Source organism: Ailuropoda melanoleuca, chromosome 2 (genome assembly GCF_002007445.2).
Source record: "Ailuropoda melanoleuca isolate Jingjing chromosome 2, ASM200744v2, whole genome shotgun sequence".
Lineage (NCBI taxonomy): Eukaryota > Metazoa > Chordata > Mammalia > Carnivora > Ursidae > Ailuropoda > Ailuropoda melanoleuca.
In genome coordinates, this window is record NC_048219.1 from 97,270,608 (window position 1) to 97,288,289 (window position 17,682).

Sequence of the window (17,682 nt, forward strand, 5' to 3'; positions counted from 1 at the left end):
TGTTGCAATACTTTTCTGTATTTATAATGTTTTCTCATTCCTTATCTTGAACCTTCATGGAAGTCCTAGGAAATCAGAAATATAGGTATTTATAACCACATTTTATTAACGAAGAAACTTAAGTCAAAGGGCTTCTGCAAGTGACCTCAGACTCCTTAGTGGCAGAGCTGGGACGAGACTTTCTTTTTCCTGATTAGCCTTCAAAGCCGAGAATCAGATATCAAGAATGACATGTTTGGAGAATCTGAGGGTATGTAGGTTATACAGTAGGGAGAGATGATTCCACGTAGAAAGAGACTGTACCATCCATATTCCCAAACACTGGAATGGCAAACATGACTATAAATGCTCCACTGAATAGGCCACAGTATTGGAAATGCCAACCTGCAAGGAAGGTACCGTTTACCTGACAATGTTATTGAATAAATAAGCCATTTTCTCTCATGAAGACATCATTTAAAACCAACTGCCCCAGATGCAGCACATCCTATTAAACCAATGCGTCTATCAATTTAGGCAATGAGTCCCCCAGGAAAGGTCTAAGAGACTGTGGCGTAGCATGCATATGTGTTACCGGTTAGATGAGGAGTAGATTCAAAGACTCTGGGAGAGCAGAGTCAAAGGGGCAGTGAAATAACATCCTTAGAGTCTGTATTCATAGAAGCAGGATGGAAAGAAGGTGATGCACCAGCCAGTACCCAGGACTACAGGGAGCGATTGGGGCCGATGTTTTTCTATTCCATAATTCTGTGAAGGATTATATGTCAACAGCATGGAATAGTGTAAAGAATATGGATTTTGCAATCAGAGAGGCAAAATCCCTTTCATCATTGTATTAGCTGAGTGACACTGAAAAGTTGTTTAATATTTCTGAGCTCCTGGGTTGTCATTTCAGAAAAATATATAACTAAGGGAACCTGGGTGGCTCAGTTGGTTAAGCCTCCAGCTCTTGATTTTAGCTCAGGTCATGATCTCAGGGTTGTGAGAGCTCTGGGCTGGGCTTGCACTGGGCTTGGAGGCTGCTTGAGATTCTCTCTCTCCCTCTCCTTCTGCCCCTCCCCTCCCCCTGCAGACATGCATGCCAATAAATAAATAAATAAATAAATAAATAAATAAATAAATAAGAAAAATATACAACCAATGATGAAATAACCTAATACATTAAAAATTCCTCTAAAACATGTGATACATAATACATAATACCATGAGTGCTCAAAAATAAAAACGTGTGCCCCATATTCTTCCTCTTCATCTCTTTCTCCTAATAATTATTACAATCCCCAAGTCCTCCAAGTTTTAAAACATTTATCTTTGTGGCATGGTTAAAAGTTCAGAAGATGAAGTCACATACAAGTGGATAAATCTTGTCTACTTACAACTGTAACCTTGAGCCAGGATTTTAATCACACCTTCTTTCAGGACTTTCTGAATTCCTCATTTATAAAACAGTACCTACTTCTTAGGGTTGCAGCAGACAGGGAGCATAGGAAAAGTCTCAGTGCATGGCTTATGGCAAGTTGTCAGCAAGCTCCCCCGTCGCCGTGGCCGGCATTATTGTGTAGTATTACGTGTTCTAGTCACCACCTGTGGGCTCCCTGTGGTTGGTTAGAGCCCTTTTTCTGAGGCAGAGTGCCTTTGTCTCTGTCTGCTAGCATCTGTCATTCTCCAATCCCCCTGAGATCACAGGACACACTGGCCTCCTACTGACTCCAGGCAAGCCCAGCCAGAGGCTTTTAGTCTCCTTGGGTAGATCTCCAGGTGATGGTCCCCCTCACTGCAGTTTGCAAGATGAAGCTACATACTTCACCTTCCACCAGTTTCGCATATGTAAAATGAACTGGCTTATTTCAGGTCTCAAAGTATGGCAATAGTCATGTTTAAAGTGAAAATAATTCGGCTTGAAATGCAATGTCAATATTTTTCTTTTGCACATAATCTTGACTGGAACATCCATCTACTTAAATATTGGTGATCTGTATAGAAACAGCATGTAAAACCTATTCAAAGCAATTTACTGCATTAGATCAGTTTTATTTTAGAGATGACTGAAACAAAAAGATCTATTTAGCTATCCAATTTCTTGAAGCTAAGCCAATTTTGAGGAGTCTGGCAAAATCACAGGTAGCAGGTATGGTTCCTAACGTTAAAATAGTCGATTAACCCCTCGTTGTTTTTTTTAATTGTCTCATCCCTGCATTTTGTTCTGGTTTCAAGCACCCTTAGGCACATTAAATGTTTATTAAATTTTCAGTACTCCTTCACAGTATCCTAAAATCTCAGAAAATTCCTGTCTTGCATCAGTTTTAAAATGCACTTGATTTTGGAGCTCTTTCCTAGATTCCTAGCAGAACTGAGATTTAGTGATTGTATTAGGAGAGAGAGTAGAGGGTTTGTGGCCTGACTCAGATCTCTGCTTCTTTCCTTGTTAGCTCTTTGACCTTGGGTGCATTGCTGAATCCCCCTGAGCCACACATCCCTCAAAATGCTGGCTCTGAAGTTTGGCTAACACAGCACATGGGGCCCTTAGAAAACATAAGAGAGAGAAGACAATAGTATATTTTTGTTTGGGTGTGGGGAGGGATTCTAGGTCCTCAGCCTCTTTTCTCAGTATTCAGCAATAGCCCCCAAAAATGGTGATTTGTCACAAAACAATACTATACAAGTTAATTAGTTTTCTTTCCATTCAGCTGGAATTATAGGTACTAAAGGTGTTCACACTGGTTTTTCATTAAAACCCAAGGTTCGGGATTGGTAAGTCATATGTGCTTTTGATAAATAAAGTTAATTTTGGCATTTGGCAGCTGTCATGATGCTTAAATCTTGAAAGTCCTAGAGGGAGAATAATAAAAGGGAAATTTGGCGCTAAAATGGAAACTACTGACTCACTATCTCTCCCACCTCACAGTGACAATACCGCCAAATGCTGTTCTCTGTGTCAAAGCTCTCAGACACATATTCTCACAACGAATTTTCAACACAGTTGACAGTTCATCAGCAGGAATTGAGACAGGATGAGGAAACTGAGACCCAGGAAGGTTAAGAGAATCTCATGAGATCAGAAAATGATTAAGTGAGGGGTTCAGGGCTAAATAAAACTAGGGTCTTGATTTGGCCAAAGGCGGTCCCAGTTAACATATGTTGAGCTGGCATAGTTAAATAATCCCCTTCATCTTCAAAGGGAATCGGACTGAATCCATGATCACCTGAGCTGGAAAACACATCCCCTGGGTCTCGGTCTCATGCCTGTTCCACTGTACCCAGCTGGGTTTAGATACACCTGATCCTTCAAGAAATGAACAACCCGTCTCAGCCAGGAGGAGTTTGCTACTGGAGAGCAGAGAGGAAATAACTCAGAGCAGGGGAGGAAGTGGAGTCATCACTACCTTGGCACTTACAAAGTTTCTGTTTCTGTTTCAAATTACTGTCAGGAGTATTAATTTTTCAGACATCATGCTGAATGATGTCCTGAAGTTTGTTTAATTTTTTTTATCAGTATTTCTCCCTAAAGCTGCAGTCTAAAAAAGTCTAAATCATTACTGTAATTACATAAAAAGATCAGAAAACCGGCATTAATTTGTACTCACTGGACAGTTTAAGGGTTCAACGGAATTCCATTAAATTTGATTTCATTATTAATAAATATCAAATGCTTTTATCAAGTATTCAAAGAGTTTCATTTCAGCTTTGTGTTCCCTTTAACATTTGAATTTAAATTTAAACCATCTGTTCCTCATGAGCACAACACATCATGCTTATCGGTCCAGGCTGAAGGTTGCAAGTTGCATATGAGATCAGTCTGGGTCTTATTAGCATCGGGCTCATGAATGTACATAGCGAACAGCTCACAGTGTGAAACGGAGCCCAGCAAACCAGTCTTCAGTTGGGTTAGCAAAATGAAGTAGGCTCAATATAAAACCTCTTACATGTAGATAGCTCTTCATGTTTTCTGCATTCGTTTGAGTCGTCCAGCATCTTTGGAATAGAAATAGTCCAGGTGCTACCAAAGTCTTCAGATAGAGAAATCAGGCTCGAGTTCTCTGGACAACCTGATCAGAAAGGTCAGCCAAAGACCACATAAAGAGACAGTCGACGGATATTCCCAGTGGGAGGGTATGGATGCACCCAGTGGTGCTAACAATAGAAGTTCCTTCACTCTTATCCTCATTTTTCTTTTTTCCTGTGGATTGCCATTCTTCCTGAAGCTTCTCTGTTTGTCCAGTGGGGTTTTCCAGTATTTCTTCTACTCGTACCATCTTCCCACTTCACGCCACCCCAAGCCCTATTCCGCTTCCTCTGTGCAGGCTGTACAGGTAACCTCCAACTATGGCTGGGAGTCCCTAAGAGGACCTGACCACCTAGAAGTGAGGGACCCATCTGTGGGCATACAACTTTCAGTCTTGCGGAGCACTTCGACAGAAGCCCACCCCAAAGCAGCCCTCTCTTGGAGCCGGGAATGTCAGGCTAACGGATAAGATGGAGCCTCTGGCCTCACAAAACTTCCAGCCTACTTGGGGAAGCAAGTATTAGGAAAAGGAAATTTAAGCATGAGACGATTCCACCGTTCTTAGGATGCGAGAAATCAGGGCAGCCTACAGTGTGTAGAACTGGGAAAGATTTCTTTGGGGAAATGACAGGTAAGCTGAGATGTGAATAAGAACAGAAGGTGGTCAAGAAAAGCCAGTCAGGGCTGTGATGACTGCTCGAGAAATTATTTTAACAGTAAGGTGCACTCGCCCCTTCTCCGTCAAGTCGTTCAAATATCGGCGTTACCTTATTGCAACACCTTGCTTTACTGTCAACCAGCCTCATGTTGGGATTTCTGATTCCAAACTCGGCCTTATGTCAGAGATCCTGCTGAATACTAGCTCATTCCCTAATGGATGAGCCACAGTGCCAGCATTTTTCTGGAATGTACTTCTGTCCAGAGAAACAAGGTATAAATAGCTTAAAGAGCATTTCACACATTCAACTGCAATGTGTGAAAATATCCTGTGTGGTCACTGATCAGAAAAGGATCGGGCAGCGTAAGACATGGAGTGTGTCAAGAAGGCACAGACCCGGGTTCTCCAAGCCAGGCTCTGCTGGCAGCAAGACTCTGGCCTAAGGAAGCCGGGCCACAGACTCCACACTGAGCTGCAGAGTCAGCATGGATGGCTGCCAGGGGCCATTAGCCAGGACAGAGTGTGAATGATCATAGCAAAAGAGTGCAGAGATGAAGGAAACGGAGAAGGTCCCAAATAGGAGGCCTGCATGTGAGCAGAAAGGCTTGTGGGAGAGGAAGAGACTGATGGGTACAATGGGCCCAGGACTGCAGGGTCATCGAGCAGGGATCCAATCCCCGCGGTCACTCCCTCACCAAGACACTTAGAGGCAGTGCAGGCAAAGCAGTCCGCACCCAACGTGGCACTTGGTAGTGTGCACTAAGTGACAGATCTTTTTATTATCAACAGTTATTAGAAGGCCAGACCAAGTTTAAGAGCCATTCAGCCAGGGAAAACACCATCTATCAGGGCTCTTCTCTCCCCGGAAGAGTTAAAAGAGGCACGGTGGGAAAGGATGCACACGGCAAAACCCCAGGGATCCACATGCGAGCTAAGGCCACAGCACAGAGAAGTCAGGCCCAGCAGCAGCAGCGAGGCCCTCCTGGCACCATGCCCATGACTCCTGCAGGTCCAGGCACCCGGGATTCTGCAGCTCCTGCCATGAGCAGGGCTGGTGACTTAGCCTCCACTTCCAAGCACCAGCTGGTCAGAGAAGACAAGGCAGTAATTAGAATAATTAGGACTAATCATTGCAATGAATTAATGAATCACCAGCCTCCCACTGAGCACTATGGTGGGTTTAACAAAGAGTGTAACTCCTAAAAATGTCGAAGGCAATAAACACTCTGTGGCACTGCCTGTGTCCAGGGGACATTATCTTGAAAACAACTTTCCCTGTTCCAGATTTGGCTGATCCTGTCAATTTGGACCCTGTTGAACTGATTTTTTTTTTTTTAAAGATTTTATTTATTCATTTGACAGAGACAGCCAGCGAGAGAGGGAACACAAGCAGGGGGAGTGGAGGAGGGAGAGGCAGGCTCCCAGTGGAGGAGCCTGATGTGGGGCTCGATCCCAGGACTCCAGGATCACACCCTGAGCCAGAGGCAGACGCTTAATGACTGCGCCACCCAGGTGCCCCGAACTGATGTTTTGAAGATAAGATCCTGGACGTTAGATGGTGTAACAACAGGAAACATTACACAAATGCAATTTTTGCAGCTGAACCTCACACAAATGTCCTCTTCCTTAAAAAAAAAAAAAAAGAAAAAAGAAAGAAAAATATTATTAGAGTGTTCATTGTCCTTCACTCTGGTTCCTGAGCTATAGGAAAGATCTGATATCTTGGCCGAGATTGTATTCTGATATATGGTTGCATTTCATTCACCAGGAAGCAGAGGGTATAAAGCACTGAGAATACAGAACTCATACCTGCGATAGAGGGACACTGTACTAGGTATGTCCTGTGAGGTTGTTCTTTTCTATTAAATACAGTAATCATGTTAAGAGATGTTATCTTCAGGGGCGCCTGGGTGGCGCAGTCGTTGGGCATCTGCCTTCGGCTCAGGGCGTGATCCCAGCATTCTGGGATCGAGTCCCACATCAGGCTCCTCTGCTAGGAGCCTGTTTCTTCCTCTCCCACTCCCCCTGCTTGTGTTCCCTCTCTCACTGGCCGTCTCTCTGTCAAATAAATAAATAAAATCTTTTTAAAAAAAAGAGAGAGATGTTATCTTCAGATTAAGAGAAAACTGAGAGTCGGACTGATTGCATATGTACCTTGCCCGAGGTTACACAGAAAGGAAATGATGGAGAGAATTCAAGTCAAGGGGGCTCTAACGTCATAGTCCGTATGTGTCCATGTGTCCCTATGACTAGCTTCACCTTGTTAGGAATCAGCAGCCCAGTGTACGTCTGCTGTGGGGCATTTGCCCGAAAAGTAAAGCCTCATGAGTTATGAATTGAGGCATGGAGTAAAACATTCAAGATTCTGCATTTGGGAGATTGCAGAAAACCTCCATCTGGATCACAGTGTAGCTCAATTTCTGCTCCTCCTGACTTCCCAATTCCAAAAAAGTCAAGACACTCCCAAGTTACTGATGTTCAATCTAGAAAATTAACTCTGAAGGAACAAGCCAGAGACCTCTAATTTTTTTTCCAGTTGTGTACACTTTCAGCAATGATATCCTGGACCACCGTCTATGGATATCAATCAGGTTGGAAGGCCAGTGTGGAAGAAAGAGTCCCCAGAAGCCCTCAGGCCAGTGTTGTCATTGCTATGCACCTTCCAGTGCCAGTAAGTAACAGACATTTGCAAGGCAGTGATAAAGTCACCTAGGAGGAACTGAAGGTTGGTACAGATAACCTCCCTCATGAGGACGAGCCCGTGTTCTGTGATCTAGCCAACACAGGTGTATGAAAGACAAGATCAAAAAAAAAATAACTTCAAGTTCCTAATGACTTTGGGGAAATGGCATAATCACCCATCACACTGTCTCCTCTCAAATTTCAATGATTTTGAGACCAGATGATGACTCCCAAGTGTTCTTATCTTTCAGGCAAAAAGAACTAGCATTATGTATGTTTTCTCATTTAAATCCTCTAACAAAGTTATAAAGTAGGCAATATTTCTTCCCATGATGAAGGGGGAAAAAAGACAGAAAAAAAAAAAAAAGAGTCTTGCAGAGATCAGCAATGCTAAGAAGGCCACAGTCACAAGCTGTTAGAATTGGGATTCATGAGTGGCTTTAATGATAGAATTTCAGGCACTTGAAAAAGACTGTGTGTATGAAAATGTGTGTATGCTTGTCTGCGTACACTTGTGTGTACATGTGTATATAAAAGTATGTACTTTAAAGTGCACAGTGATTTCCATGCTTTTCAGAACACATCACCTTACTCTGTCTAGATTTATGATGTCACCTCCCAGCCACCATCTCAAAATGTGACTTTTCAAACTATAATTGAGGGGTGCCTGGAAGGACTCAGTTGTTAAGTGTCTGCCTTCAGCTCAGGGCCTGATCCCAGGTTCCTGGGATTGAGTCCCCCCATCCGACTCGCTGCTGCACTGGGAGCCTGCTTCTTCCTCTCCCACTCCCCCTGCTTGTGTTCCCTCTCTCGCTGGCTGTCTCTATCTGTCGAATAAATAAAATAAAATCTTTAAAAAAAAAAAACAAATAAATAAATAAAATCTTTTTTAAAAATTTGAAAAATAAAACTATAATTGATAGTGAACTTTTAAAACTGTAAAGAGGCCTAGAGATCCTATTAGTCAAATTATTCTTTATTTTATACAGAAGCACTCAAACGCCCACGGTGGTGCTGAATTACCCACGGTAAGACCCACCGCAAGCTGTAGCTGAGCCAAGACTTTCATAGAATGGGCTGCAGTCCAAGCTCAGTTCTTGTCCTGTTTTTAATACACTGTCCCATAGATGGCAAAGCATTAACGCGCGCGCGCACACACACGCACACACAGAGGAGAGAAAGGGAAGCTATTTTTCACCCCAGAGTACATTTCCTTTTACTGAATCTCTACTGATTCTTCTTCTGGAATGCCCGGGTATTTACAATATTAGCATCCTCACTGAAGGGGAAAAAGAAAAGAAGATTAAGAACAGAAAGGGGAAGGAAATCCAGGATAACTCCCACTCCTGCCTGCTGCTTTGAATACCCACGGCATCCCGTCCACGTTCCTTGCTTATTCCCTGCGCTCCTTCCTCCTTAAGAAAATCATTCACTGCCTGTTCATTGTGGCGTTAGCAGATCCGCGAGCTCCCGGCAGCTGCGCCGGGCACCGACAGACGCCAGGCACCGGTCTCCGGGGAGGAGGCGACCTCACCGAAAGGGGGCGGAGGCTCCCCAGCGGATCCTCCCCCTACCCGCTCCTTTTCTTCTGTCTTCAGAAGGCAAAAAAAGAAGTCAGGGAGGAATTGTGACAATTCAGCCAAACACCAAGGCAGTCACAAAATAGTAGCTGCCACAAGAAGAGGAGATGAATAGCGATTCATCACGGGGACGGGGGCGCGGGTTGTGCTGCGCGGCCGGCGGGCCGGTGCGCTCGGAGCGGCCTCTTTGAGAGGCAGTGCTTTGTGTGCCGCGGTNCTGCCACAAGAAGAGGGGATGAATAGCGATTCATCACGGGGACGGGGGCGCGGGCTGTGCTGCGCGGCCGGCGGGCCGGTGCGCTCGGAGCGGCCTCTTTGAGAGGCAGTGCTTTGTGTGCCGCGGTGCAGCCCGCTCAGGCACTCTGGAGGATCACAGAAATTAGAAGTATGGGCCCCAGGCCTATTGCCGTCTGACCCTTGCTTTGTTCTGCGTTAACCATTTGTTTGCGCTTCTTTTCTGGCTGAAGGTGCTGGTCCGCTGATATGCGTCTAAATTGCAGCCAGGGATGAGCAGAGTGCTGAGCCCCAGGGAAGTAAGTTCTGATAAAAGCTGCTGGTTAACTTTGGCTGGGGCTGGGGACTCAGCCCTCCCCAGTCAGGAAAAACCAGATTTTCTCCCTGGCGCTCCGGGTACCTCTCAGTGCTGGACGGTCGGCTACCCCAGGACCAGGCAGGCGCTGACCATAGATCACATATGGAAGGGACCTCAAACCCAGGGCTTCCTTGGCCCGTAGGAGCACAGGCATCCTCGGGGAAGTTACTGCTCCACTTTGGAGCTCATTTTCTTTCTCTGTGAAATGCATATTTGGTCTAGGGAAGTAATTTTAGATATGAAACCCATCCCCTAAGAAAAATGTATAAAGACAGACCTGCAGTGGAACTAATACAAACTATTCTGGAAAACAGGCTGGATGCAAGACAGGAAAAAAAAAAGCAAGAGCTCTGAAAAGCCCTTAGAATCATGTCAGGAGTGAGGAACTGGTTCAGAGACTGTGAGATATTCTCTCTTCCTTCGTTTTACGTTGTACTTAACCTAACATTTGGAAAACAGTAATTTCACGTATAACTCTTGATTACGGGAGCTGCCAATCAACAAACCAGGCATTCTCTGACCGCGGATGTAACATTTGCCACCAGCATCCTATAGCCACTTAACTCTGATGTATTTTTATAGTACTTATTATTATCTGACATAGTGTGAATTTATTTGCTTACGTGTTTATTTTATCTTTCTCTCCTTAGGTATACTCTCCATGGAGATCAGAATTCTGTTTGTTTTTTTCAGCCGCTATGTTTCTCGCACTTTGAATAATGCCTGGCACATAAAAAAAAAATGTATTGAATATATGTCTGGATTTCCTGGAATTTGATTGGAATTCTCCTTTGCCCCGTAGCTCGTATATACGTATAGTCGACTTCAAGTCTGAGCAGGGAGATGAGCATGTCCTTGCCTCTCTAAAAGGTCATTTTCTTTGAGGGAAAAAATATGAGACTTTTAATTTCCAAAGAGTGCCAATTCTACACTTTTGTTGTACTAAAAAATAATCATCCTCTTCATAAAACTGTTAAAAACCCAAGGGGGATCTCAGCATACAATCGGGAAGAAGCTCTGACAGAGGCAAAGCAGCCTCAACTGGCTGGCAGGCTGCCCGCTGGCCCAGGGTATGCACGGCCCGGAGCGTGGATAAACTGAGCCCAGGGAAAATGGAGCTCCATCATCAGAAACAAAGAGCAGGCAGCCGCGGGCCCACACCTCCTAAAAGCTGTGATTGCATCCAAGTAGAGTCTAACAATTTGGAAAGTGTGAATTGCCGGATTATTAACACAATTGTTCAAAAAGATCTGGGTGCTCTTCGAAGATGTCTGTCCCCTCCCAGGGGTGATGCTGGCCTTTCTCTGTGAGGCTCACTGTGCACTAGAAGGAAGCTAGGCTTGCTCTAAAGCTGTGTTAAATCCCAGTTCAGTTTTACTACTCATTTGTTCTGGATACTTCTACAAATTACCTAACCTCATCCATAAAACAGAGTTGGGTGTAGCTCCCTGGTGGGAGCTTGGGTAATTGGAAATAATCTTAACGAGGCATCCAGAGCATTACTATTACTAGAGTTGATGTCAAATTAGGAGGTATGATTTATACATTAATTTCAAACAACATAAATAGGCAGTCCACGTGATCACAATACAACATAAACCAAGGATGAAATGAAAACTTTGTGAAAATAGAATATAGGTGTCATGGCCCACAATATACAAGGTAGGGGAGAAAATATTCTCTTTCTATGCCTTTCCTTCCTTCTCTCTTTCCCTTTGCTTCACTTTTCATATTGACAGAAAAATTCTTTTCCCATTTTTATCATAATTCAATTTACAAATATTAATGGTAGTCTTAATATATGACCGATGACGTTAACACATCCCAAATTTGTATTAAATGTATTTTAAACATTGAAAATATTTCCGAGTGAAGTTTCCACTTAACATTTAATTTCAAGATGGCGGCTCAATCACAAAGTACTACACACTCCTTTGATCATATTTTCGCTTTCTCTATTGAAGGCAATAGGCCTAATGGCTAAAATCATGGGCTGTGGAAAAACCTGGAATTGTTACTTATAAATTGTGTGAATTTGGGCAAGCTAATAATCTTTAAAAATTTGGTCTAACTGTAAAATGGTTCCAATAGCCCCTATCTCTTAGAGATGCTATAATGAAATGGAATAACACATATAATACAGAGCCTGACGTATCATAAGCCTTCAACAAATGTTCACTGCTGTTACTGTTTTCGGTATTACTGTATTTTCTTTCTTCTATTTTTGTCATTAAATACTACAAAATAGGGGCGCCTGAGTGGCCCAGTGGGTTACATGTCAGAGTCTTGGTTTGGGCTCAGGTAGTGATCTCATGGGCATGGGATTGAGCCCTGTGGCAGGCTCAGTGCACAGTCTGCTTGACCTGCTCTCTCCTTCCCCTCTGCCCCTCCTGCTCCTGCTCTCTCACTCTAAAATAAATAAATCTTTTTAAAAAATACTACAAAGTAGATGCTGAATAAATGATCATATATTTTAAAGAACTGGCAGAAAGCAAAAAAATTTATTTTTTGTACTTAAGGTAAATAATGTGGACCTTTGAGTCACACCATTTGGGCAAAACACTGTTACTTTCAAATGCTATTACATTCCTCAAAGATGATCTTCAAAGAAGTAAAGCACAATGATGTCTACGTAATAATAAATGTCTGGTGTCAAGAATACCATTAATGGTGTATATGGATTTTCCCGAACATATTAGTTCATTTTCCTGAAGATAATTATGTACTTCCCTAATGTATAAAGGCTTAGCTATTCTAATTTTTCAGATCTCATCACATAGCAATCATCATCCTTAAGAGGTATATACTCAAAATACAAATTTTCCCCTCAAAAGTCAAAACTATGAATGACTTTTATGAAGCAAAACATTCATAATTGGTTAAAGAAAGATCCAAAGACGGGTTTGTGTTGAGAGCAGAAAACCCTCCGGTGCCAGGATGTTCTCACCATTGTCCTAGAATCACAGAACCTGGAGTGAGAAATGCTCTACCCAGGACGTATAGAGCGCAGGGGTTATGAACTCGTACTGTGGCAGCCAAAAGACTTGGCTTTGGGCCCAGCTCAGCCATTTATGAACTCAGTCTGCACAGAATTACTGAATGCCATTAAGCTTCAGTTGCCTAAACCACAAAGTGTGGCTAACAAGGCCAACTTCACAGGTGTTAGGGACATTCAATGGAAAAAAAAAAAAAATGGGTATAAACTGCTTGGTACAATACCAGAGCTAAGACTAGAACCTTGATCTCTTTCCTGTAACATGATACTTGTTCAAAAAATGATAGGATGAACGTCAGAGACAGTATGGCACAGTACTTTTCAGAAGAAAATACCACAGTTATTGAAAGAAAGTTGACAGATATTTAACAAAAGCTCAATAGAAGATATATGTTAATACTAAGTATTAACCGTGAATATGAGAAACCGTTCATTTCTTTTCCAAGGTCATGATGCTCTAGGTGGGTTGATAAGGGGTTATTTGTTTGCTTTTTTTGTTATTCTATTTTGTTCTATAAAAGGTTTCTATATCTGAAACAATAAGATTTAAGATTCACTGATTTTGCCTTTGCCTTTCAGGCCCTACTGAAGAACACTTGAGACAAATGATAGTCACAGTCCCAGAAAATATGACCATAGTTGCAAAAACAAACATCCTGACGCACCGGCAGTGGTGACCCCATGTGAGTGACGAGGGGACAGAAGGCAAGCTGAGGACAAAGCAGAAACTGACACCCTGCAAACCCCCCCCCCCATGGGATGTTGTGACAGTCCTCAGGCACTCCTGGCTGCCCTAAAGGACAAAGAAATAGCTAGCCTATAGAGACCACAATCCTGCAAGACTTAAGTCTCCCTCAGTTTACAAATGTCTTAGCTATCTACAAGAATGAAGCATTGCTATCAATAACCTAGCTTCCAGAAGGAAATGTAGATACAATTAAATGTCCTTATAATCTGCAGCCTTCAGGAAGTTCCCAACTATCTTCCTGTTAATGCCTACCTAAGGAAAAAACAACTTAACCCAACAATGGCAAGCCCTCCAGTATCCTGTGAGTCTTCTTTAACATATGAAAGTACTTTCTCAACCTCCCTGTTTCCTTACCTCCCCCAACCCCATAGTATATAATCAGCCCCCCTCACAACCTGGGGGGCAGCAGCTCTTTCTGCTCACGAGTCCTGTCCCTGTGCTTTAATAAACCACCATTTTGCACCTAAGACGTCTCAAGAATTCCTTCTTGGTCATTGGCTCCGGACTCCTCCCCGCTGAACCTCACCTGTACCCCACAACCTCATCAGGAGTGTGAAGCCACACAGTCCCTGAAAGTCTGCTCTCTGGCTTTTCTCCTCTGTCCTCTTGATGAGGGAGCAGAAGGCAAGTTGAGGACAAAGCACAAGCTGACACCCCACGAGCCCCTCCCCCCCACTCAGGGGTGGGATCTGTGTGACATTCCTCAGGCACTCCAGGCTGCCTAAAGCTAAGGGAAGGGAAAACAACAGCAAAAACAACAAAACACACACGTGGTTAACTCCAGCAACACAGGGGTCTCCCTCAGTTTACCAATGTCTTAGTGGTTTACAAGAAAAAAAGCATTCTTATCAATGACCTAACTTGCAGAAGGAAACTCCCAACTGTCTTAATGCTTTACTAGAGGGGAAAACAACCTTAGCTTAACGGTGGGAAGGCCTCCAAAATCTTGTAGGTCCTCTTTAGCATACAAAAATTCTTTTGAAAACCTCCCTTTTTCCTTAACCCCAACTCAGCCCCCTCATGACCACGGGGCAGCAGCTCTTTCTACCCATGGGTCCTGTCCCTGTGTTTTAATAAAGCCACCATTTTGCACCAAAGACATCTCAAGAATTCTTTCCTGGTGGTCAGCTCTGGACCTCACCTACATTCCAAAATGACATCCCTCTTTGTGCCATCTCCCCAGGACTCCTGGGTACAGAACATCAGCCACAGTCCCTGATGCTGAGTTGAAACTCATTCTGTTCTGTTTTTTTTCCTGAGCTGCCAGAAGCCTTCTCACATTTGGAAGGAGAATTATCTATCCCCGGAAGATCCTTCAATCCTCTGGACCTTTTTCTATCCCCCATCGCCCCCATAAAGGATTGGATTGGACATTACATTTTGTTTACTCTCAGGAAAAGCCTTGAAGTTATCTTCGTGATACCACTTTCCTCAACACGAATGTTTCAGTGCTTCCCTTCTGGGCACAGGTAGCAGCAAGCCATCTCTCAGCCAGGAGGCAAGGGCCATACCCTATCCACACAAACTATTCAAGAGTTTCGTTTTTGTTTTTGTTTTTCCCTCAGGATCAGGTTTGTTGTTGTTGTTGTTTTTACTGAAAAGTACAGTGCGTGTGGATAGAACAGATCAGGGTGGGCGGGAGAGCATTGCCAACGGGTCCCTTGGAGTGCGCCGAGCAAAACTGAGCCTACACCGCCTTCTGTCATCTTCCAAAACTCCGCTTCAGAGCTGCCCTTGCTAATTTTTGGACAGAAAAGAAACATTTCCCTAAAAGAAGCAACACTTTGTAGACACTGCTCTCTAAATCCACATTTAGGGGAGAAAGCAAAATACACACGATAAATTTACCTGACTCAGCAGGGGCGCCATCTTGCTAATGAACCCAATTTGCATGACTAATGAAAATACTTAACCTCTCAGTTCCAAGTAGTTTTCTCACACATTTGCATAACTAAAATGACTCCCTAATGTGGCTCTTTTCAGGACTAAGGGAAGAAGTATTCCAAAGACAAAACTCCCCTGTCCCCCCAGGCAACTGCCAAACAAGGAGCTTCAACAAACAACAGAGCCTATGGAACACCACATCCAGTTTATTTTACCTCAAAACCATTGTCAGAAAAAATCTTGCTGTCCCGTAACCCCTTACTGGTACTAGATAAAGTGGCAAATCGTTCAGCAATGGCAATCAAGACTTACTGAGAATCGTAATGTCCTGTTTTCTAATCCAGGGAGAGAGAGAAATATATACCTGGCTTAAGTTTGGCCTTGAGGGGTTCGCTGTCTACAAGAACGAATAAAAGAGCAGCACAAATAGCAGTAATTCAAAGTAGAAAACAATCGTCACAGCAGAGATTAAAAAGCAATGAATGTTCAAAGGAAAAAGAAATTACCTTGTTTGAAAAATCAAAAAAATCTTCAAGAACAAGGACATTTGAATTGGGGTTGGAAGTACTGAATAGGTTCACAGACATCTTGATAGAAAGTGGATGAATGTTCCAGGTAAAAAAATCCAACATGATCAGAATTATGAAGCCTAAAAAATACATAAAATGAACAGGAACTACTGTTGGTATAAATTGGCTTGTCAGTTACTGATAAAAAATTGTTAAAATAACAGAAGTAAAAAAAAATAATGTCTTATTTAAGCCATCAAATACCATTCAATTGCTTTATACAGAAATCATTTCATTTTCTCTCCACCAATTCCTACTAAAGAAACTCAGGTCTTAATATCCCTACTTTTCTGAGGGGCACTAATCACAGAGAAGTCAGGTGACTTGTCCAGAATCACAAGTTAGAATCTTATCCTGACTTGGGGCGCCTGGGTGGTGCAGTCATTAAGCTTCTGCCTTTGGCTCAGGGCGTTCTGGGATGGAGTCCCATATCAGGCTCCTCCACTAGGAGCCTGCTTCTTCCTCTCCCACTCCCCCTGCTGTGTTCCCTCTCTCGCTGGCTGTCTCTCTGTCACATAAATAAATAAAATCTTTAAAAAAAAAAAAAGAATCTTATCCTGACTATTTATTGGCCTAACTCATAGAAAGTATTTGGTGGAGTATCTGATAATCAGTCAGTACACAAAAGATGGTAGCAAACACCACTTTGTTGGTGTAACTCAACTAAAGGAGCAATCCTACGCCTGAGGCTCGGCAGCCAATAAAAACTGACCATGAGCTTCGGCAGTGAAGGAAGAGAAGCCATTTACTGGTGTAACACCACACAGGAAAACCGGGAGCCAGTGCTCAAAAAGTCCCGAACTCCCCATGGCTTATAAGTGAGGGTTTTTACGGGCAAATTTGGGGCAGGGGTCTCAGAAGAGAAGGTGGACTGGATTGGAGGCCCACGAGGTCATGCTAGCATGTGTTCAGATGCTGCTTGGTCTAGTGCCCCGGAGGTCTTTTCCATCTCCAGAGACTTGGAATCTGAAAAATATGTTTAGTCTTTAAAGATTTCATTAGGTCTCTAGGATAGTGCTGCTTAACTGCTTGTCCCACGGGTTCCTTTGATGATAAGCAAATGTTTCTGTCTCCTGAGCCCAGGCCTACATGTCCCTTGGCAGGTCTGACCATGTCTGAGGTTCATAACCTGTAAGGTCTTTCTTTCATCTGACTGACAGGTCGGATGCCTGAATGCCGGCTTCATGAGTACTAGCCAACCCCAGAGATCAGAAATCCGAAATCTTTCTAAAGGCTAGGCTCTTCCCATAAAGGTATGCTATTTCTAATTAAATAAATATATATTTGAATCAAATGTTAAATTCCATGACCTAATTGAAGTACTTCATCAATGTGGAGCTTCTAAATGAAATTGGTCCTGAGGGATACGTTACAACTGAAAACAGACTTGAAATGAGTATCAGGAGTGCCTTTCTCTTTGATAAAGTCTCCAACTCTGCCTAGATGGAAACACAGGCAGGGAAATCCTACCACAATGAAGTCAAAACCCACCAACCCAAAAGGATGGTTTCCTGGAAGTCTGGGATGGGTTGGAGTGGACATGGATTCTGCTTGCCACGGGTTCTGGTTCGGCCCCATATGCTACATGTGATAAGTGACTCCTTGCAGCTCTCTGGGGTCAGTTTTCCCAGAGGGGTCTAGAGGGATAGCTGGATCCCCTCCCTTTTAGCTTTGCTATTCTCAGATCCTGTCACACATTATTGGTTCTGAGTCCGTGATTAGGGAATATGGTTTATACTAGATGTACAGTGAACAGTGCTTGCAATCAATCATCATTTTGTGAATGATGTTTACCCATTTCTATTTTGTAGTCAGGAAGATATATGTATATATGGTATATATACATGGACACTGATCAAATAAAGAGCAGTATTCTGGCCCTAAGTGAGTTCTTCCATGCTTGAATTCTCAACGATCTGCAAAAGTATGCAAATTGCTCCTCAGTTTTCCCTGAACAAGGATTAAATTAGT